This window comes from Scophthalmus maximus, chromosome 3 (genome assembly GCF_022379125.1).
Source record: "Scophthalmus maximus strain ysfricsl-2021 chromosome 3, ASM2237912v1, whole genome shotgun sequence".
NCBI classification, from domain to species: domain Eukaryota; kingdom Metazoa; phylum Chordata; class Actinopteri; order Pleuronectiformes; family Scophthalmidae; genus Scophthalmus; species Scophthalmus maximus.
In genome coordinates, this window is record NC_061517.1 from 6917801 (window position 1) to 6940680 (window position 22880).

Genomic DNA, 22880 nt, shown 5'->3' on the forward strand with positions numbered 1-22880 from the left:
GTGTGTGTGTGTGTGTGTGTGTGTGTGTGTGTGTGTGTGTGTGTGTGTGTGTGTGTGTGTGTGTGTGTGTGTGTGTGTGTGTGTGTGTGTGTGTGTGTGTGTGTGTGTGTGTGTGTGTGTGTGTGTGTGTGTGTGTGTGTGTGTGTGTGTGTGTGTGCTAATCACGTACAGTAGACTGTGGCGTACTGCCATCACCTAATTTGTCCCATCATGGTCTCTTCGGGATTCTTTCGGTGGCTAGTCTCCTCCCTCATGACGTCTCAGGTTTAGACGCTCTGAAACGTCGCTTCCAGCCGGTCACTCAGTTTCATACCTCGAGTCACAACAGAAGTGACGAGTAACACCTTCTGATTGGACCTTTAATTGATGAGTTGATGTCAATTAACGTCAGCTCAGATGACATCAATTCCTTCATACTTCCCTTGAGCGTGTCGGGACATCTTTCACACCTTTCAGAGGCTGTTAACTGACACACACACACACACACACACACACACACAATGTCTCATCCTGTCTTCTCATTGTATATGCAGATTTTACACTCTTTGGGATATTCTTATATTATCATTATTGTTATTATTATTGTACTTCTGCTTCGTCTCTTTCTTAAGAGTTTAATTTTTACAACCTTCTTCACCGTCACCATGTTTGCTTTCAGAAGCTTTTGACTCTGAGCTTCCCTCTAGTGGATGTAACGATTAACATCCATGCCAATGTAAATATGTAAAGGGAGAATAAACAAGCCTTTTGGTGTCCAGGAACCGGTTTTGGAACCATTACAGCCCTACAAACACAACCTGATGTGGAGAATTGACTGAGATATGAAAAACGTGTGTGCGTGTGATGTGTTATGACAGGCTGTCTGGCGTGTGGCAGTGACTGCAGAGACAGGCGGACGTTAGATGACCTAATGAGTTTGTAATCTGGTTAGAGCGGCCTGTAATCTGACAGAGCCAGACTGACAGGGCCGAGTCGAGGACAGGCAGAGTGGATGATGGGTAGTGAAGGGACAAGTCCTGTCTCTCTTAGGTGTCTCTGCAGTGTTGTTCAACTGTATAATGAAAATGTTGCTGTACTTAGGAGTCATGTCTGTGATCATACTGTTGATCGTACCCTCTAAATGTGCTCTGGACCCACTGGCTGGTCTGTCCCAACAAACTCACATCGTTTCACTAGGTGTTTTTCAAAGCCACAGAACTTTTTAGATTAGTCACGGCTTTCCAAAGACAGCCACTAGAAATATCATTTGAATTCAGGTTGATTTGCTGGAACATGGTTGAGTTTTGCCGAGTCATGTAGATGTTTGGGGCAGTTTTGACCACATACACTCAAAATAATAAAATTTCATAATGAAACATCCAATAATTAGAACCAAAGTGTTGTGAAGCAGCTTAACATTCATTGTGTTGCTGCTACATAAAAATAATGACCAATCAACATGAAATACAGATTGACAGTGAAACATTATGAAGTCATGGTTGGTTCTTTTGAACATAAAATAAAATAATAAATTCACCTATTTAGACAGTTTTCATACACTAATTGTTCTCCCACTGTCCAGCCGTTTTGGTCCAGGTGTAATTATAGTTAATAAAAATGCTGATGCTGTCCTACAAGTGTTGTTACTGCACACTCAGCAGCAGCAGGTGCAGCGAGAGCATTCTCTGTTTTGGTTTCACCTCTCAGGCAACATCCAGGCTGGTTAATCATTAATGTCGTCGGGCAGACCTTCAGACTCGGGGCTGAAAAAACACTGCTTAGTTAATTTTCCAGAAAAAAAAAAAAAAAAAAAAATGGGGAATTAATTTTTTTGAATAAGTATAATCCACAGTAGAAGTCAAGATGGATGAGTTTCTTTGTGCAAAACATGCAACAGTGAATGTAATGATCTCAGTTTGGTTTGGTTCAATTCAAATGTTAATATATACGCTGTAATTTTTGTTCAATTATTTTGATGAAAACACTCATACAGTATACAATTGTAATCTGCTTTTAGTGCTGCTCTTTTAATGAGGAGGCACAATTTCTTCATCATAACCGGCAAACATCTGGCTTTTCAAAATTTCAAACCAAAGTTGAAATTACATCTAAACCTAGAAGGAACATACATAGACTGCTAAAGTTGCTGGGGATAGAACCCAAGTTTAATTTGAGAGTTTAATTGAAACCTGTGGTTTAGTTGACATATAAAAGATCTCTATGAGAGTGTTTTCTGAGATTATACCCTGTAACCTTTACATCTTTTCAAGTCTATTTTGGTTTGTGGTGTAGGTGAAACCGGTACAATATTATAATCTGCATCACTCAAGAGATTGTTTTACAGAGCGCCCTTCAATAATATGGTCGATAATGCCCTTTGCAAAAAAGTTTTTAAAACCAAATGAAATCAGTAATTTCAGAGAATTTTTAAAGTTCTGAGTTTTTATACTACATCGTCATCGTCTATGCAATCACCGATGGCCTTGTTCTGATAGCCAGTTGTGAACTCTTGTCTAAGTGTTGCTGGTTTGGTTCATTGGTCATGTGAGTAAATTTCACCGCATCATTATATGTCTATGATACGTGAAACTACACGTGTATCATCATTCCTCTTTATGTCTGCCTCCTCTGGCAGAAAAGTTCTCTTTTCTGTACCTCACCAAGAAACGTGAAGAGTAGCAACACGAGAGCTGCGAAACTGAAGTGACCAATAACCTCCACCACAATGTCATTAAAGAGCAGCACTCAATTAGACAGTGATCTATGGATTATTGATCGTAATATGACTGATGATAGCGATCTGACCTCCGTCATGTCCTGCATATTGCCTCTCTCTCTTTCTCTTTTGCCGTATGTCTCTGTGTCTCCTGGCTTCTGCAGTGTAGTAGCAGTATGGTAATGAATGGCTCCAGCCTGCTCTGCAGTGGTAGCAGCGCACTCATTCCATACTAATACAAGCCGCCTGGATAGAGGGAAAGTTGGGGGGTGAGGGGGCACTAAATTCTTACTGAGGGTACAGAGAAAGAAGGAAGTGGCTTTTAAAGGGAGAGAAACATTGAGAGAGAGAAAGATGTTACTGTAAAGCAGAGAATCCCCACCTTTGTGTTTGTCAGTTCACAAAGTATGTCACCACTGCTCCCAGACTTGTTTCCCGTAAGTGACACGTATCTATCCTCAATTTTATTAGAATGTCTGGAAGTTTTGCTTGTTTACCTGCTGGAAGCAGAAAAGTCTCCACCTTCCTTATTCGAATCCAGAAAATCATCGTACCGCCCATCGTCTGCCACGCTGGTTCTTCTTTGTGACCCTTTATGGCCGAAACAGAGACCTGCGTGACCCTTCATCACAGGTTACGTAATCATGTCTCAGAGGTTTTGAGCAGATTGATGCATGTTTTTGGCATTTTTGCCTTTATTTTTGAAAGACTTAATAAAGGAGAAAGGTAAAAACAGGGTGAAAGTGGCTCGGCCACCTGGGAGTCAACCCGGGGCTTCTGCTGCCCAAGGAATGTGCACCTTAAACTTCTGTTTTAATTAGCCTCTGTATTTATCTACCTTTGTATCAATTCCCTCATTTGTTTACTTTCCCATTTTGTACTTTCTGTTTTTTTTTTATTTTTAAATGTATTGTATGTTTTTTTTTAAATTTCACTTATTATTTTTTTATTTATTCATATTTGTTCGCAGTCTTGGTCCTCCATACAGATTTACCTTTTGACTTTGGCACAACAGAAAATAAATTCTAGATCCCACGTTTAGCCCAGTGACGCATGTGGAGGACCGTATTTGACACTTGAATCATTTTATTCATCGTGTAGCGTGGATGCAGATCAGTGCAGAGACCCACTGACAGCCAACTTCAGTTAGGCTCATACCAGCTCACAGGGTCAGCAGCAGGATGTGACAGTCTCTGGAATGTGTGCCTGGCTTCACACTGTACATCCGACGCTCTGTCACAGTGCGCCTTCATGCAGTGTGGCATTCATCACGCCTGCAGCCATACACAGTGACAGTGAGTGTGCGTGCAGCCATGCAGTGGACCAGTGAACCGTCACATCGCAACCAGCGGGATGAAATGTGAGGAATAAGGTCTGGGCTCGGTGAGGCGTGGACGCAGCTCCTCGGGCCGCTCTGCAGTGTGCTGCATCGGGGGCTTTGTCGAAACATTGCAGACGCTAAATCATCCGTTACAGATGTCCGCTGTTAAAACTAGAAGTCGGCCGATACATGTATATCGGATGGCCGATAAAATCAGTTGATATGAACCACAGAAAAGATGTGCATTCATGTTATATTTTGCATTAAACCAATTATATTTAGTTTCTCAATTCATGTTCTATACTGTTTATTTGGTTGTATTTCCTTTTTTCTTTTTATTTATAGTCATTTATTATAAAGTTCATGGGAAAACTGTCAAATATCATTATCAAACCATTAAATCATATTGGTTTGATAATGATAAATATAGGCCAATATATCGGTATTGGCATAAGCCCCAGAATTCCATATCGGATGGGCTTTATGTTAATACTGTGTAAACACAAGAGGTTCAAAGTGTTTCAAGATAAAGTGATGGAAATGTGGATGATGTGGATGAATAAGAAAGTATAATAGTGAGAAACTAAACATGACACAACGTAGTGTATTTTGAGGATACAGTTGTCTGCATATTTTTTGTAGTATTTTGCAATATTGAAAACTTTAATCCTTTTATTTTAATTCATGTAAAAGAACAGCTATAAACCAAAAGTAGTTCTAATAGATTGGGATATTTTTGTTTAAAAAAAAAAAAAAATCGTCCTTTAAACCTTTGGCACTTAACTCCTCTCAGTGTCACTAAGATGAATATGGTTCACCGTCCCATCTCAACCCTCAGCTTCATCACAGTAATGTCTGTCAGGAGGGACATGACCTGCCATTGCACCCAGCGTGACTCCTCTCTCAGCTCCTCTGTGACAGATTGGTTTGTCGGTAATTTGCCCGGTGGCCGGGTTCAGCAAGCGGTTAGAGAAGCCGTCCTCTGGCTGCAAGGTCATCGGCGCGAGGCCCCTGACAGACGTCGACGGCAGCGTGGCCCTCGTACCGGGCAATAAAACCTGAACCTGCTCCAGACGAGGCCACGCCTAAACTGTTGCCCGTTAACTCAGTCCTACACATTGGTCGTCACGCTGCTAATCAGTGAGCAAAGTTAAGCAAGCGGGATGTGACTTCCCTTCCTCTGTCCCTAAGAAAACACAGTGAACTATCTATATCTGTGCATCATCCTCCCTCTCCCGACTCACTACACTATACCTGTACCGCTGTGACGCTAACTGCTGGCGCTAGTGGCCGAGATTGACTGAGTGTGCTAACCATAAGCCATTTTGCATCTTCTATTATGCTAAGCTAACATTTGTGATTGTATGTTAATGTTTGTAGTTAAGACTTTGTACTAACTGCTGTATGCTGCTGTTAACATTGTGTGCTAAGGTAATGCTAACATGGTAAGGTATGCTCACTATAAGTTAAGTGTTAAAACTGTAGTAGTAGTAAGTGTGTGCTAATGCTATGCTGCTGTTATCAACTGTGTGCTAAGCTAATGCTGATAGATTTGAATGTGCTTTTTGCTTTAACACTACTAGCATATATGTTTGCTAATGCTGCTAAGCTATTGCTGATAGTGTGCTGTAATGCTAACTGTGCTAATGGTGTTTGTTTATGTGTGCCTGTCTGTTCTTGTTATTGTTGTTGTTGTCTATCTTTCTCTGTTTCTCTCTTGACTTTATTTTTCTCTCTTTTTTCTCCTTCTCCCTCTCCCCAACTCTCTATCTTTCTATCTCTCTTTCTACCTCTTTCTGTCAGGCCTTATTCCTCCTCCTCCACCTGTTCTACTACCACCACCTCTTGTCGTTCCCCCAACAACCCTACTAGCATCACCACTCCTTCCTCCACCTCCTCCTCCTCCTCTTCCTCTCTCTACTCCTCCAGCCTACCACCTAACAGCCACGCCACCTACCATCAGTACTGCTGTCCCGCGCGCCTCCGCCTGCCCAAGCCTCCCTGCGCCCTGCCCCCCGCCAAGCACCACGAGCAGGCAAGGTAAGGGCCAGAGTCCCCCCACAAACACCCAGCCTCACCCAGTGTCCGTCCACCCACCACACTGCCCCTGGTCCACTGCCCCGGAACCACATCCCGTGACCCCCCGGCGCACTGAGAGCGAGTCTCTCGCCATTCACAAAAAACTGAATCAGAACTATAATAAAATACTATGAATAGTAAAATAATTTATTCCAATTAAAATGTATTCTAATTTAGGTCTCCGATTGAGACAATCTATTGCTTCTCTTTCTCATGTAAAAAGTAAAGTTATTATTTTTAGTTAAATTGTTTTAGTATTTTGTCATTTTACAGACCAAATGATTAACTTAGAGGATGTTTGATCAAAATTAATGAAACCAATCCTTAGTTGCAGCCCTAACATTATGTTTGAGAGAACAAATACTATATCCTTTAATTTGATTATCCCAGTGATTGCTGTGAGGTAATGCAAGAAAACTTGATCTATTGTCACAACAATTCAATCAATCAATCAGATTTGTTTTGTATATCACTTTTCACACAAACCATGTATTCATAAAGCAATAAAAACAATTAAAACAACAACCCCCACTCTTCCACCCACGTACAGAGGAAAACAATATTAACAGGAAATGAGGATGTCAGAAGTCTTCTTTGAATCTTTGAAATGCGGAAACAGCAAAGGCAGGAAAACAGAGCAGTAAGTAAAACCAAAAATAAAAAGCAGGGTATTAAAAGGAGTAAGTAAATAATTGAATTTAAACATAAAATAGAATAAAAGTATTTTTATATATATATATATATATATATATATATATATATATAAAATAGTCTTGGATGTATAAATAAATAAACAGACATGAATAGATAAAAAGTATTTTCTTTTAATTAAAATAAAAGTATTATAGTAATTTCTAGGTAATTTTCCGCCTCTGTAAAGAAACACAGGCTGGGGTCTGTGTCTTTGTTTTACTACATTATCAGCACTAAGATGAAGTCGTAATATAATAGTCTTGGAATTTATTATTACTTTAAGTAGACACAGAGTTCCTGGAAAAAGATAAATTGCACAAAATGTCTCTCTTGACAATTCAAACTCAAGCTCAAGTGATTAGAAGATACAAAGCTGGTCCCAGGACAATGACGACCATGTGTTACTGTCTAAAGCTCTGGAAAAAGAATTGGAGTTGCGGTGAAACTCAGCAAACCTGAAGTTGGTCAGATTTGCTCCCCCCCACACACAAACACACCACAAACACACACTCCTCTCCACCCCCCATCAAAACAGACAGGGAACAGCACTGAAGGTGAAGCAGCCTCTCCAGTCTCTCGTCTCTTATCCACCTCCATCACATCAGACCGCTCCCCTTTTTTCTCCTCACCCACCTTCCCCGACCTGGAAGCCAAGCACAATAACCCGGCCAGTTAACGACTCTGTGGTGGTTTTTACTTTAATTTGTTCATGAAGTATTTTGATTTATGATTATATTTTAGTTTTTAATCTAAATGGTCAGTTCAGTGGCAAAACCTTAAATCTGATTATCAGAAGATGAAAACTGAACTGTGTGTGGGGGGATGAGAGAGGATGCGTCACCAGCAGAGGAGGGAGATTTTCAAAGGTTGTTATGCACATACACACACACTCCTCCCCTTCACACACAAAGTTGAGAGACTCACCTGATGATAGGGAGAGGCAATCTGAGCTCATTCAACTCTGACTCCTTATATACACACATAACATGTACATGAACACAACAACAGTGTTGATTGATGAAAACCTCATTAACACAGGATGCTTGTTCTTACAGCTTCATAATACTACTCATACCTTAATTTTTAAAAGTTTCATATTTAGCACCGATCAAGAAAAATTATACTGGATGTTTGTTTTCCATATTCTTTAGATATTTAAAAATACCTCAAATGTTTGTCTGAAACATGAAACCTATGTCCTGAAACCTGCACTAAAAATAGCTTTAAAGATAATTTAAAATGTCATCTGCAGTAAACAGTTTTCAGAAAGTATTTCAGAAGAGATTTAGAAATTAATTTTGCTCCTACAAAGAGACACTCGCTCTCTGTCAGCTCTGTCTGCTGATCTCCGTCGTCTGCTGTCTCATGTTCAAGTCGTTAGATTATTGAAACGAGGAATCATAAAAATGCTGAATGGCATCAAAGTGGTGGACTAAAGCCCCATTTTGAAAGTCAGGGCCGCACTGATTATTGCACAAATTTGCAATTTGTAAAGGCTTTACATTTGCATTCATGTGTATTGGTACCAGCAACTGTCTCAAAATTACCAAAGGCCTGGCTGTCCCATCACCTCACCCCTCTGCCCACATCATTCATTCATCCATTCCTCCCTTCCTTGCTCCCCCGTCCTCACCCATGAGGGAAATATTCAGATGTTAGTTTGGTCGCCTTTGACTTTGTGTAAAGTTTAGAATTTTCAGAGATTAATTGTGTCCCGAGGCGACCAGAGAACGCTGCTTCACCTCCGCCAGGGAAAGTTTAACTGAGAAGGTCACTCCTGCTGTCAGAGATACGGGAACACTGGCATCTGGTGGTAGAAAGTAGTACTGCACCTTTAAACTGAACTACTCATTACCAGACTGTTCCCTCTTCTCTGTCCCTTTACTCACCTTTTCTGTCTCACTTCTTCTTCTTCTTTTTTTCAAACCTCTTTCCATTTATTCTTCTACTCCCTCTCTCTGGCTTCCCTTCCTCTCTGTTTGTCTCTCTTGTCTGTTTGTCTGTCTCTCTCTCTCAGAGAGGAGGAAGATGACGACATCGCACATCAGTTCTGTTGCCCCGCCTCCGAGTGCAGTAGCCCCTCTTCTAGGTAACCAGGGGCGACCATGAGACACTCCCCCATCCCACCCGACTCCTCTGTAAATCGAGGGGTGATTACAACTCTTCCCCCTTTGCTCCCTCTTCCATGGCTGTCTCTGTCTTTTTTATTTTGCCCTTTTTAAAAAAAAATTTTGCCCTATGATCATTAAGGAACAAGAAAACTACCAATGACACCTGTCACATAATTAAAACAAGAGGAGAAAGTCCGGAAAGTTCTTCATGAACAAAGTTTTCAGATTAAAGGCTCGTTTTTTGGAGGCTGACAGATTTGCAAAATCGACAACTTCAAATTCTTGTGCATAATAAGAAAACTCAACCTTTAAAAGAAAATGACGAAGCTGGCTTTTTGCAAACTCTGCTGCTGATCGAACTTTTAATTTTAACCTTCATTTTTTAAATCTTAGACAGTGACACATCGGGTTGGACGGTAAATAGTGTGTTGCAGCTTTAAAGCAGCAGGACTGATCCTCACCACAGTCTCAGCGACCTGGAGTCAGTCAAGCTCCCCCTGCTTCGGCTGCTTCACTCAGCAGGATGCAGTGACTCGGCTGAGTGTCAGCGATGAGTCTGCACATTTGTGCATCACGCAAAACACACTGGTTGGTCTTTGACATCCGCCCGAGAACAAACTCACACCTTGTCTCTTCCCTCGTCTCCTGGTTTGGGTCTGATCGGGGACTTTTATCAGTTTATTCTCCCCTTCCGAGCATGAAGCTGTGACCCCCGCTCTTTTTCCGGAAGACGCTGTGGCCAGAGCATTCAGGTAGACAGAGTTCATCAATGGTCGGACAGCACGTGATGCAACAGCTCGTGGAGAAGACGACGGCCGCAATGTCCCAACTCTGTCTATGCACAGCTCTGGTGTGTCCACAGCATGTCCTCACCACATCACACCAAACTCCTCTGGACGAAGGACTTTAGACTCCTCTGGTTTCGGTGGGACTTAACTCATGAAGCTGTTCACGAAGTGTCGGAGACGCTGCGGCAGGTAACCAGGCATCATGTGGAGGTCCCTCCTCTGTTAACACAACCTGGTCAGCTGCTGGAGAGTGGCCTAAACAAATCAACCACTGGTGTCATGAATTTTGTCTCCTGCTCAGTCTTTTGTAGTCATCATCATCCCAACATACTGCGACCAGGGTTCTCCTTATAACTGCTTCAATTTCTTACCTAAACAATCTATTTGCACCCAAACAAGGCTCTGCTGAGTGTAAAAAGCAGCGGATGTGAAGTGTTGCTCTGTGGATCAAATGTTTTTTCAGCCTGTATGTTAGAAGTACATCAGGGAGAGTTCATGGTTTTGACTTGCGGTGTAAGAGAGACGTCGCTAAGTTGCCAGACATGACAACAGAGTTTAGTGTAAAGGTGGAAAAGGCACCAAAGCATGTAAACCATGATAAGAGACTTGGTGCCAGTTATGATAAGAGGCTGATCTCTTGTCTGCTTCACCGGCTGAATTAAACCCAAGGTGAAGCAACTGCGAGGTCAAGGCCTCACGCACAGCTGAGTTTCCTGTGCTTGGCAAAGTAACGGAGAAAGAAATACACTTGAAGTGCTTCCCCCATTTACAGTTTTAGGAAGAACCCTGGTGCCTAATGTGTACAGTGCACACAAACACACACAGGCACACACACACACATGAACACACAGCAGTTGGTCGAGTCCTCAGAGATAACAAAAGGACACGAGTTGTATCTGGATGACAGTCGATATGAGTATGTTTACATGCACGCGAGCACTCTGGTCGACAGGAAGGATCAGTTTTAAGGAAATATTTTGTAAACTATTACTTTAAAAATCGTGAACGTACACACACGTACGTGTACAGTACATGTTATCTGCTCCATTAATGTGGCAACGTCCTTCTGATCGTTCAACACACAGACCAAGTTCGGTTGGTCCAGCTACGCTTCACGAGACATCACCTCACGCCCGGCGTCTCTGAAGGGACGTTTTTAACTCTGGAGTCTGGGTCCAACATTTGTCACCATCTAAAACCAGTTATTGGTGCCAGAGACAAGAAGTCTGCTATGAAACAGATACAGGTGTCTCCTGGTCTTTTGCCATCGCCACAATTTGACCCATTAAATACTCCGCAGTTGTTGGACGAACACAAAAAGAGAAGAAACTGGGAAGTACAGCTAAGAGATGACCTTCTCCTTGGCAAGAACCAAACTCTTTCATGCAGAAAGCTGCATATTGTTGCTCCTGCTGGTCGGAAACATTAGCTGGAGTACCTTCAATATCTTCCCTTCCCTATCAACTATATCTACTTGTCACGATATGGCTGGGGGGGTTAAAAGTATGATGATGCTTATGGATTCACGGCTTAAGAATACATAGTTTCATTGCTGTCAGCTTGGTCTGTGTGTACGATCCCTCAATTTGAGAGGTCAGATAATTGTTCTGTCGCGACAGTGCATGTAAAAACACTCAGTGACGCTGCTCTAAAGGAGAGGAAGCTGATGGAGGTGGTGATGAAGGTCGAAACAGCGAAGCCCTTTGTGTCTTTTCTCATCCTGAAGATCTGTTTTCTTTGTGCTGTCATTTGTCTCCTCTTTGTCTGTGTCCAACCCTGTGGCTGCTCCTCCTCTTTTCCTCTCCTACCTCCTCCCCTTTCAAAAAAGGGGGAAAAAATGAAGGAATGAAAGAGAGAAAGTCCTTCTGATTCAGTGCCAAGTAAATCCAAACAAAATATGAAAAAGCTCTTGCCAAGTAAGATGGAAGGAGGTATTATCCTCCTGTCGCAGTGCCAACTTAAAGAACGTACGTACCCGAGCCCTCGAGCCAATGTAATGTTTTGTGAGCAGAAACGCTGTATGCTGTATGAGCAAAAATATCTGACTTCATCCAGTCATCTTTAAACATGTCGCATGTATCTACTTTTGTTCCCCCTCATAGTGAGCCTGCACTTCTGTTTCTAGCTTCTATTTTGCAAAGTGTAAATTTCAAAAAGAAGGATAAGAAAAAAAAAATTAATACGCTTGTTAGCAGATCTGGTCCCTGTGTACGTAAACTCATATTGAGTGTGATGGGGTTTAAACTGAGAGCGAGTGCAGCGTCCAACCCGCTCTGATCCAAAGCTTTGTATGACAACGGGACACAACGTTGAAAGTTTACATCAACAACAGTCTAGTGAGGAAATAAACTAAAATAGAAACATAAAACTTGAAATAATGGCATCTGTTTTTTAAAACATAACTCATGAGCCAATGTTAATTTTACAGCGATTCAAAATTAAATTATAGCAATGAATCAAAACAACTTTTTCAGTTTCAAAATCTGACTTTGTCCCCATTTAATTTCAATTTTTTTTAAGAGTCAGACTAATTTTATTTGTAAAAATTAAAAAATGTATGGTTTCGCTTGATCACAGGTAATTTAGAGGCTGTATCCTCGTTAATTTTCCATAATTGATGGTGACAGATGATGGTGATGTTACTGCCAGTGCGTTGTCATACACTGCTGTAGTTCATCGATGCAGCGGTTTGTGTTGGGACATGATGAGAAACGAACACTAGCTTGTTCTCCAGTTTTGTCTGAAATCACTACATTCCCAACCTGCCGAGGTACGTTTACATTCCACCATTTTATCTGAGTGATATATATATGTATAGACGTGAAGATTACAGCTGTGCAACACACTGACTGTATATAAAGATGGACTACATGACAGCTCCCTGAAAAAGAGGCCAAAAAGTCTGGATCGCCCCCCGGTGGCTGGCTGCAGTAGAAGACATAATCCCTTCTTCTCTGGCGCAAATACCAAACTATGATAATACTCAAATAAGTTAAACTCCTGCAGTCAAAATGTGACCAAGATAAAAGTACCAAATGATTGTCAGTAAAATTGACTTACAGAGAGACTATATAGAGACGATATTTAAATTTTACAATTGTAGAGTAACTAAAGCTCTCAAATAAATACATATGCTTCTGAAGTGTAGTAGTAGACTCTAGACTAAGACACTAGAGGAAGCTGTTGAACGTCTCATCTGTGGTGAACAGTAAATGAGTGATGTCAGACACAGTCCCACTTCATCTCATTCTGTTCTCAGATGTGAAAATCGGTCAAATACTAGATCATCCTAACACAAGAACACAAGTCTTTCCCTTTGCCTGCATCATCGCTGATGGGCCGTCAGTGTCACTGCCTGTACGTTCTCATTATTTTATCTTTCAGCACACTAAGTGCTAACTGTCAGGGAAACTAGTGATTGATTGGAAACAGAATTCTGTAAAATGATGTGAGGTATTTTCTGCAGTGAAGAGGTGAGAATGAATCAAAACGTCAAGTCCTCATAGTGCAAACTGTCCTGTCATCCCAGTGCAGGGAGTTGGTTTAATGTTTGACTAGATATCACTGTTAATGTGCACTACAGCCAAGTGACATGCTGCAATTAACCCAAATCAGTGTTAGTCATGTTTGCAGAAAATTTGTTTGCTATTTTAAGAAATTTGAATCTGAGGAACTAAGAAAAAAATGTTTTTGTTGTCTTTTTGCTTCAGTCATTAGAATTGACTAGACTGTGTAAAAAAAACAAACCTTGTTTCCTGTGTAGAGGCTGTTATATAACCTGATGATTGGGAAGCACTTTTTCTGTAATAACTTTGACAGACTGTCGGCCCACACATAAAGTTCAACTTGACAATGACGTGGTGACAATCAGTGTATTGAGATAAAAGGGTTTGAGAATTGAAATCAGCGGAACCTTAGGAACGACCCCCTTTTAATAACATTTCAGATAGTAGATATTTTGCACCTTTTGCTCGCATAAAAATATAAATATTGGACGGTTTTAATTAGCATTTTGTTAGATTAATGTTCAGCATGGCTTCATAGCTAAAGAAATTGTAGCATCCGCTAGCAGGGACGTACAGTCCCAAATGGTTTAGTTTAAGATAAAATCATGTGTTTTAGTGCTAATCACAGCTAGCATCACATTTGTAACAATTAGTGCAATGAAAAGTGCTCTATAAATGAAATGTATTATCATTATTATTATTACTGTTTAGCATTAAATGCTAATTTAGAAAGTATCTTTATTGTTTTAACGTCTGTTCTGAGGCGTAGATTAGTTTCTGACTCTGGGAAAGTTGGAAAAACAGCAAAATTCCACCAAATGCTTCATCCTTTTGACCAAATCTCACACGTTTAGGCTGTTCTGCGTGATCTCATTTCGAATAACTTATGTGATATTTTTTCACTCCACTGAGCCTCCCCTCAAACTGTTTTGGATATAATGTACATACATAGGTATATTGAATATGAGCTTAAATAACGGCATCATTGAATATTTTTGCAGCATCACTTTAATATATTACCTTTGCATTGCTAGCTAGTGCTTTGAAGAAGATTAATCGTGCCATATGTTTTCTCAGATATTTTTGGTCATTCATTGAAGACTCACTGGTGCTAAACACACACACACACACACACACGTACATAAACACACGTACCAGCATTCTGCACTAATAAGCAGGGGCAGTGACATTGGAAAAGCATCTTCATCACCAATAGGTTATGGTGATTGTATAGTACTAACAACCTGATTGAGCGGCTTGGATCCATACATGTGTGTACAGAACTGTACGTGTGTCTCTAGCGGATTTTTAAAAAATTCTTTCCAGAGTTTCCATCAAGCTGCATTATTCTCTGTCATCTCCCGACGTCACTGTACAAAGCCATGGAGCCGTTGTATAAGAGACTGACTTACTGTACTCAGTCCTCAGTCATTTTTTGAGCATATAGTAACTTTCTGAAAACTTTACCTTTATTCATGTCTCTCGTTGTTACTTTTCCTGTTGCTTTTCCCGTTTGGAGACAATCTCCTCCTCCTCCGCGCTGCACGTCTCTGTTTTCACTGCAGCTCATTACGACTGCAGACAGACAGACAGACGCAGACAGACAGACGGGCTCTGCTGCTGTCTGTGGTGATTATTATATAACCACTTTGGCAGATGAGTCATGTTGTGAAGTCAGAAGTGTGCTGTTTGCTCTGGGAACAGGGAGCTGAGCCCGACGTGTTGTCGTTTCGTCAAACGTGTCGTAATGATCCAGTTTGGTTCAGGTCACTCGTCGGAGTTTGTCAGAGGAGCTGCGACTTGGTTTCACGTGCATCTTCAGCTCCGTTTGTTTCATCCGCCATGAACGCAGGCAGATTTTTCATTTTCGTTTTTTTTTTCAAACGACCAGGGGAAATAAAGTCAATGTGAAAATGGATGCAGGGTGGTAAAACGCCCTCTCATCAAAACCAATGCTTGTTGGTGTGGTAAACATCTTCTGTTATAACACCCGACAGTGTGGGGGTCGATTTATGGTCTGCCAAAATCGGTGGCGTCCACGTGCCCCCAAGTGTCTGACTTTTCTCAATTTTTACTCTCTGTGGCACAAAATCCCACTGAAACAGTAAGAGAAGCGTCGGGTAAGAACACGAAGATGTTCTCCGCACCGTGCACCCAACACCCTCGTGCGTCTGACTTCTCCACATCCGTCCCCGTGTGGAGCTCAGTCGGATGTGGAGAAGTCAGACGAACGGGGTGTTGGGTGCACGGTGCGGAGAACATCTTTGTGTTCTTACCCGACGCTTCTCTAACTGTTTCTGCCGAACGTCGGCTCGTCGCGTGATTCATGTGTGAGACTCGTCTCAGGTCAGAGGAGCTGTGTGTTTATGTTCTGACTGAATGCGACGTCTGAACAGAAGTATCTAGGTTTATATTCCACCGACCGGGTAGGCGGCATGTTTGTGTGTGCGTGTGCTGTATCTTTAATTCAACCGGCAGGGGGCTGCCGTCGACCTGATTTGTTTCTCTTCACTGACTTCCTTTTCCTTTCTCATCTTCTTCCCTCGGTTTGCATTAAAACGTTTTCCAGCAGGTTAACAACAGAGAAAAATCACCCTTCGTCGTCAGTTTTTACTGTAACAAAATATGCTTTATTCATCCGCTACAGTTTCCTGCAGGTTCAATCAGTGGCTCTCAAGTGTCAGTGGCGGTTTGTCTCCGTGTGTATGCAGTCATGTGGCTAACACGTGACCCGACTCTTGTCATCTTCTCTCGGTTAATGTTGTATATTGAAACGGTACATCTTTCTATTGATCCTAATTGTTTCTTTTACTTACTGTTTCAGCTCATAAAGCGGCCATGAGTTAAGATTTGACGTATTAGCTGACATAGCTCCTCAGTCATTTTGAGGGTGTCTCTTCCTGGTTATTAAATTTTTTACAAAGTTCAGAAGTTAGAACTTGTTGACACAGAAAAAAAACTGGAAAACCGCTTTACTTCACAATGTTTTTAGAAAGTGAAAAAGATTTGACCCTTTGTCCGTTTAGACGCCAAATCTGTTGGTTTCTTTCTTGGCCCATGTCCCATCTCCGTTCAGTAGTGTTGTTGTAATCCTGCAGACAAACAAAGGGGCAGGGGTGAAAACATAACGTGTTCATGTGATGCCTCTATGCCTGACTTTTCCTTCTTCATCTTCCCGGTATGTCGCCTTCATGGGACAAATTGAAATAGAAATACATGAAAAATCTGATACCAATCTTTTTATGACAGAAAAATTACCTCTTCTTCCTTTTCAATTTAAAGTTGCCACCAGAAACGTGTCTGATTTATGGTAGGTCATGAATGACCACAGGGTTACCGTGGCAACAGTCAAGAGTTGTCGTAATCTGCTCTGAAACTCAGCGAGGGGTTTATGTGAATGACGCACACACACACACGAACACACGCACACACAGGCTTCCCTGTCAATCACTCCCTCCCTCCCCTCCTCTCTCTCGTCGTGCTCCTCCTCCTCTTAATCACTGTTTTCTTTGGTTTCCAGTCATTTGCTGTTTTCTTCTTGATAATCTCTTTCTCTGTCTCATGATGTAAATATACAGATGGTCATTCTTCAGTCTGTCGACTTTATTCTTATGTAAATTATTTAAAAAAGAGATTGACCATGGATGATATACAATATACTATAAAAAAAGTATGAAATACAAAAGAAATCTATTATCCACTGAAAACCTTGAGAATGTACCAGATGGAGGTGATGATTGTTTATGTGCGATGATTAACAACTGTGACCATAATGATAATGATGTCATGACAATGACTATGGTAAACAATGAGGAATGATGACGATGATGGTGATGATGATGATGATGATGGTGGTGAATGATGAAGATTAAGATTAAAAACAACTATGATTCTAAAGAAATCATTCATGAAAGTGACTTTTTTATTCTTGCTAAGTGGTTTCTGGTTTGTCGGATGTGGTCACATGACACCGTGTCAAAGAGGATGCAAACGGAAGAACCCTTTTTTTTTCCAGACAGAGCTGGATTGGACGGTACAAGCTGTCAATTACTTGGCATCCCGCCCCCAATGCGTACCATGCCCCACCATCGCACCATCGTCGAGATTGCTTTTAGCAATGAAAAGTGCTCTATAAATGAAATTTATTATTATTTCAATGTACTCTATGGACCATAATTTACAAAATTAATATGCTGTGTTGAAGAAGACTTGAAACTAGCGATTGAGACCACAAACTCCTCAGGAAATGTTCACTGACGTCATAAATCAAGTGAGAAGTAGGGTCATTTTCTCATAGACTTCTATAGAAACACTTATTTTTTACTTTCATTCAGTGCAGACGCCCTCTGCTGGTGATTGGATAGAATACAGATTTTCTGGCACTTCGGCTTCACTTTCCAGACCCCGAGTCTGCTTCCATTTCTATATAGTCTTTGATTATTCCATGGGAAATTGGTAAAAAAAAAAAAAAAAAAGCAGCCTCACAATGTTTGTAATGAAAAATTCCTGGATCCGACCTTTGTCTGGATCCACACCAAATTTTCATGGGTTCTTTTTTGACCCATGTACCATCCTTCCACCAAGTTTCATAGAAATCTGATCTGTAGTTTTTACAAAGTTCTGCCGAGAAACCAACAAACAAACAAACGGACAGGGCCGAAAACATAACCTCCACGGCGGAGGTATTTATTTTTATTTTTTTTTCGAAGAAAAAACATGAAGGTAAGAGTCTTTTTTCATTTTTCTTCTTCTTTTTTTTTTAAAGTCCAACATGCGTAGTCATGCAGTGCTCCGAGTCACGTCAACAGCCTCAATCTGCCCCCGACTGGAGCCGAGGTCGAGAGGAGGCAAAGTGAGCCAGTGAGGGATAATTCGATTAAAGTCTTAGAGAGTGAGAAAAGGAGGGGAGAGAGAGAGAGAGAGAGAGAGAGAGAGAGAGAGAGAGAGAGAGAGAGAGAGAGAGAGAGAGAGAGAGAGAGAGAGAGAGAGAGAGAGAGAGAGAGAGAGAGAGAGAGAGAGAGAGAGAGAGAGAGAGAGAGAGAGAGAGAGAGAGAGAGAGAGAGAGAGAGAGAGAGAGAGAGAGAGAGAGAGAGAGAGAGAGAGAGAGGTCAAACTCATTCACACTTCAGTAGAAAGGCACATCAGCACTTTTGCTTCTCACCTGCCGGATCGATCTGGACTTCCAGCGACCTGACAGGAATACGAACACCCTCCTGTCGAGCTTTCAGGAGCTGCTGGGGGGAGGGGGAGGGGGCGGGGCACTACAGGAAACAGGAAGTACCATCAAGAGCACGAGGCGGGGGGCGGCTCATCGCATGGGACCAACTCTGACGTCTGTGACCATTTCTGCTTCTGGAGCGACCGACCTGACTCGCCGTCGGCGCTCAGGAGCTGATTGGCTCGGGGGTGATTGACAGGACGGAGCCGGAGGTGAAACGGGGAAATTAAAAGTGGATTTAAGTGGATTTCTCTTTTTGAAGGAGAAATCCTTTGCCCATTTTAGCTCCTTGTAGCTTCGCTTCACGTCAGGCCAGTTTGAGGAGAAAGGCTTTTATTAAACCCTTTAGCCTGCCAACGATGCAGCTAATCTGTCGCCAGCAGCTGAGGAGGACGGATGAGGCGGAAGTGGTGTGCGTCAGTGCCGTTTCCCTGCTCCCGGTGTTTCCGCCCTTGAGGGAAGTTTGAGTCCATTTAATAAACAAACGAGTAATTTTCCTGCGAGGGAGCTAATCTGTGGCCAGAAGCTGCACCGCGGCTTCCCACCAGGATTTAAAATCTCTCAGCTTGTTAGCCCACTGACTTCGCAGGCGTCTCGCGGCGAGAGAGAGAGAGAGAGAGAGAGAGAGAGAGAGAGAGAGCGGCTCCGACAGAGGAACCCGAGCGTCGTTCCTTCTGCGGGTCATGCGGTCCTCCCTGTGAAGGCCGTCGTCAGCTGCCGAACGCCTCATCGATCTGATGGATACATGACCGGGATGAACATGGACACATTGTCCCGCAGACGCGTCGGCTGAGAGGAAGGGACTGCACACATACTGACGTGTACTCGTGCATCACTAAATGTCAGAGTTGATGTAAAGAGCGGCCAGTGACCGACACCATAGATTCCAGCGGAGGTTCGGGTCGACATTGATCCACTGCAGTGGATAACTGTAGCGTGTGAAGGAAACACACTGAACGTGTTTGATATGAAATCTGACGAGCAGATCAACCTGCTGTTTCTCTCTGACTCTTCTGACTCCGTTGACCAGATATCTAACTGAACGACTGGCTTGTGATCATCGACGTTATCCATTAATCCCACAAACGAGAATCTTGACTAATAAAAAAGTTGGGTTTTGTCCGTCAAGTGTCAGAAAATAACGAAAAGTGCCCGTTCAAATTTCGTTATGATAACTTTATCTATCCAACTAATAGTTGAAAACAAACAAAGAGAAGCGTTAAATTATCTACAAAATAATTTTGAATTAGCAAATGTTTGCTGACTTTGCTCAAAAACAATCAATTGTCAAAATAGTGGATGATTTTTGTTTTTAATCGAATTTCATCTGTAAATATGTTTAAAAATGTTAATGGACCAATCAAAAGTAATCCGTGTAACACAAACTTCCAAACTTTGACAGAAGATTTCTATGACTGATGTATTGATACTGATCAATATATATTGTAAACCATTAAAATCAATACGATTAATATATAATATATATATATATGTATATAACAAAATAAAACTACAAGGTTAAAACTTGACTTTAGCAAAAAGTTGAAATTCTGTAAAACCATGGTTTTTGTGACAGATATAGCACAGAATTTTGAACAATGTTCTATGAACTTTGTGGAACACTTAAATAAAATTCTTTAGGGCAGGTTCATCAAATAATTTAAGTTTTGTTTCAGTCTGAGAAAAGGTCAAAAACCTTTAAAATGAAGCGCCACACGATGCACATCTCAGATTGTGTGACATAAAATCGCTTTGTCGGACGTCTGAGGAGCTGAAATCTGTTTTTTCACGTCTTCGTTCACCTTCAGTTTATGGAATAAATACATTTAAAAAAAACTGACAAAACAGTCCCAGGTGCAGACTGAAGGCTCAGACGCTGAGAGCAGCAGTCAGCTGGTTTCTGTACAGTTTTTACAATAATTAGCTCAACATGAAGACTTAATTATGTCTTTACCTGAAGATCATTTCTGGAAGGGGGTTTATCTCCTTCAGTGTCGCTGTGATTATATTTAATCTGTTCAAGCTGGGAGGAAAGTTTCCCTCTTTTTCTTCCTAAACACTGTATAAGACATTTTAGTCTTTGTTGAAAGTGTCAGTGAGGCAAAATTGGAAATGATTAGGTTGTTTTTTTTAAAATAGGGAAAAGAAAAACAGCTTTAGTTATTATTTATACCTGAAGCTTTAAATGTCAACTAATCTGCTTCATTTAGGGACTGTTCGTGTGTGTGGTTTAATTGGATTTCATTATTTTCATTATGGATTAATGTGCCAATTATATTACCGATTAATTGTGTCAATCAAAATTTGGGATTAAAGTCTAGTATCCCGAAGCACAAACAGACCTCTTCAGTTCTCTTGGCTTGTTTTTTGACCAACAGCCCAAACCCAGAGATATTTAATTCACAATAATATAAAACAGAGAAATCTAAATTTCTGGACTTTACTTGGACCTTATGGACATGTTGTGTTTGGACGTTCCAATACAGTCTAACTTTGTCTTTTGGGTGAATGACTGACTGACTGAACATTTTTTATTTTCTAGCTGTTTATGGCCCAACAGTCTAACCTGCCTGTCTGACTCACTGTACGTCTTCGGCTGTCGAGACTGTGTGTGTCAGCACAGTGAAGTGACACCGTCTGACTTCCTGACAGAGAATTCGAGTCGCTCATCTCCGCAGCCCGAAGCTGCTGGAAGTCGTCGAGCCTCCCGGAGGAGGATCATAGCCGATGCTTTTTTTTATTCCCTCTTCAAGGACTCGCGGCGACAGAGACAAAACACCTCCAATCCTCACCTCCGGGGAAACCATGGAAACAAATGTGTTTTAAGCGACAGAGCCCTCGGCACACATCGCCTCTTCTTCTTTTTTTACCAGTTGCAGCCACCTGAAGTATTTAGTAAATACCTGAGAAAACCAGTCTGTGTCCATCATGTGGGAGGAGAACGTTCCCTTAAGGGCAGTGTCCCTGTGGACTTCAGTTACCTGCAGTCCTTCAGGAGGGCACGTTCTTTGCTTTGAATGAGCAGGTTTCTTTTTGTCATACTTCAGAGACAAGTTGCCACACCACAGGCACACGACGCAGCAAAACATTTTGATATGGTGTAAATATACGTCGAGGGTGTGACGTTTGTCTCGAAGGGGGAACTAGATAAAACGCTGGGAAGCGAAACAATGTGTGAGTTCACATCAGGCGATTTGAGAGGACGTTCACGACAGAAAAGTCAAACGTTCTCGACTCAATGACTGTGGCGAGCGGCAGGTACGTGTCGCTAACACCCGATGGAAAGACGACCCTTTGGACGTCGGGGCAGCAGAGAGCAGCTCGTCTCCAGCCAGAGGGTCACTGAGATGTTTGGCGCGCTGGGTGTCTGTGACCTTTGCCCTCTGTTCTGTCTGCGCTCCTCCGGGACATGGTCACCTCTCCGCAGGTAGGCAGAGCCGGGTCGACCCCTGAACTCTTGAGTACATTAACGTTGACCTCGATCGCTGCTGTGGCTTTGTGATGTGTCCCGCCCTCTTCTTTTTCCCGCTCTACGTCCTCCTCCTTCCCTCGTCCACTTCCAGGGAAGTTGTGGAACGTTTACTGCACCACGGCAAAAGCTTTCAGGAAACAAGGACACGGAGGAGGAAAAGAGGGAAGGAGAGAGGGTAAAGAAGGAGCAGTACAGAGAAGCTGACGGGAAACAATATCTGAGGAGTGGAAGTAAGTGAGAGAAAGAAGAAAAGATGGAGGAAGAGGAGGAAACTGTTGAAGAAGGCAAGGAGGAGTGGAGGGGGGAAGAGGAGGAAAATGGTGGAGGAGAGGTGAAAGAAAGAAAAGGAGGAAAATAAGAAAGGAGGAGCCAAGAGGAAAAGATGAGGAAGATGTTGGTGATGGAAGAAGAGGACACAGGAAACATGGAGGGAGAGTAGAGAATGAGTTAGAGTGAGAGGAGGTAAAAAGGGGCTACAGTCAGAAAATTAAGGGGTTTTTTTTTTTCTTCTTGTCCAGTGAGAAAGAAATAGGAGTCAGAGGAGTGATTTTGTTGTTCAGCCTGAATCTGCTGCAGACGCAATAGAGCAGCAGAGTTATCCTACGGACACTGTAGGCCGCAGCGTCTTCAGTCTGCAGTGTCACCACAGAGGCGGGTCCACAACTCACAACCACACCTGTCACTGACTGTGTGTGTGTGTGTGTGTGTGTGTGTGTGTGTGTGTGTGTGTGTGTGTGTGTGTGTGTGTGTGTGTGTGTGTGTGTGTGTGTGTGTGAGCATGAATGTATGAATGTTAATTAACCTCCTGCTGCGCACATCTTAAATAAGCACGTGACGATGATGCATGCATACATTTGTAGCGTTTACCCACCCATGTTTGTGTGTGGGTGTGTTTGTGTGTGTGTGTGTGTTTGTGTGTGTGTGTGTGTGTGTGTGTGTGTGTGTGCGCCAGGGGTGTGTCCCTGATAGAAATGTGAAATTTTCGAGACTGCCAGCT

The 22880-nt window shown here is 42.1% G+C and overlaps 1 protein-coding gene across 4 annotated transcripts in view; it reads left to right on the top strand.

The window, feature by feature from the left end:
• Positions 1–22880, top strand: part of LOC118316872 (IQ motif and SEC7 domain-containing protein 2-like) — a 112846-nt gene that overhangs the window by 27006 nt on the left and 62960 nt on the right. The gene's annotated exons all lie outside the window — the stretch shown is intronic.